Below are 1,416 nucleotides of genomic sequence, written 5' to 3' on the forward strand. Positions count from 1 at the left end.
GTCGGCAACTGACTCTTATACATTTTTCCCCACAATGTCATCATTTCACACAAAGTCTGTGTTCTAAAAAGTCTTGTAATGGAAAATTTGTATTTTTATTCTTGGCTGCAAAAAAATGTATTCAAATCTATAAGTAGCATTTCAACTCTCACACTTAATTATTTTTATCTTTGGTTACCTACTGTATATATTTCCTACTCTTTATAGCCACATAGTCGACTAATTTTTCAGAGTTAGAATCTAAAATTATTATTCAGACCTTTCTATATATTGACCTGCCTTTCGGTAGCAGCCAGTGGATCAGGGTTCAGTGTTACATTTCTGTGGTTTGGCATTGCAGGTCCCAAAGGTGTTTTTTTCCAAAAGGTGACTGGATTTTTCCCCCCAAGAAAGTCCAATTGCATTTTGGATGAAGCACCTTTGGGACAACCATGACCTAGATGATTGAGAATCTCTGTAGACACCGCATTACAGGCTTTGTGTCACATTACTCCAAAATATAAAAGATCCAAATCTTTGGATTTGACCATCTGTTTAGTCTCTTTTCCTTGCTTTTCTGGAATTAAACCCTTTATGCACGAAGACAAATTCCTTGTGTGTCCAATCACACTTGGCCAATAAAAAATTATATTCTATTCTTATTCATCTTTTGGATTTTCTTTTTCTTTTTCATTGCTATTTTCAGCAGGCTTTAGGAAATAGCGGTGAGTCTATTATTCCTGTATTGTTTGTAAGTGAAGAAAAGAAGGCTTGTCTTCTGTCACAGCCAACTCTGATTCTCTTGGAAAAAAATCTGTAGGAGGGAACTGCTAAATTTCTGTCCTATTTGTGACTTAAAAGTGTCTTCTCCCTTCTCAAAATATTTCCCTTCTGAAAATATTTACAGACCCCTCACATTCTGGACTCAACTGTTTCAACTCCTACCCTCAAAACGATGATAGAGCACTACACACCAGAACAACTAGACACAAGGACAGGTTTTTCCCAAAAACCACCACTCTGCTAAACAAATAATTCCCTCAACATGATCCAGCTACTTACTAATTCTGCATTAATATTACTATTAGTCTTCCCATCCTTCCTTTCACCCATCTCCTCCCACTTGTGACTTGTGACTGAATGGCTGTAGCTTTTTTGCTTTTTTTGCTTGTATCTTTATGATTTATATTGTCTCCTAGTAGGATTTCATTGCTTTGTACTCTATGACTATCATTAAGTGTTGTACTTTATGATTCTTGATGAATGTATCTTCTCCTTTTATGTACACTGAGAGCATATGCACCAAGACAAATTCCTTGTGTGTCTAATCACACTTGGCCAATAAATAATTCATTCATTCATTCAAAATGAGCTATGTTTTGTTTCCTCAAGCAGAATACTTATGCTTCAGAGTCCAAACTCTTTGTGGTACATTTG

This window comes from Notechis scutatus, unplaced genomic scaffold, assembly GCF_049901735.1.
Source record: "Notechis scutatus isolate UNSWTSFEM ecotype Mainland unplaced genomic scaffold, rNotScu1.2 NSCUSCF38, whole genome shotgun sequence".
Lineage (NCBI taxonomy): Eukaryota > Metazoa > Chordata > Lepidosauria > Squamata > Elapidae > Notechis > Notechis scutatus.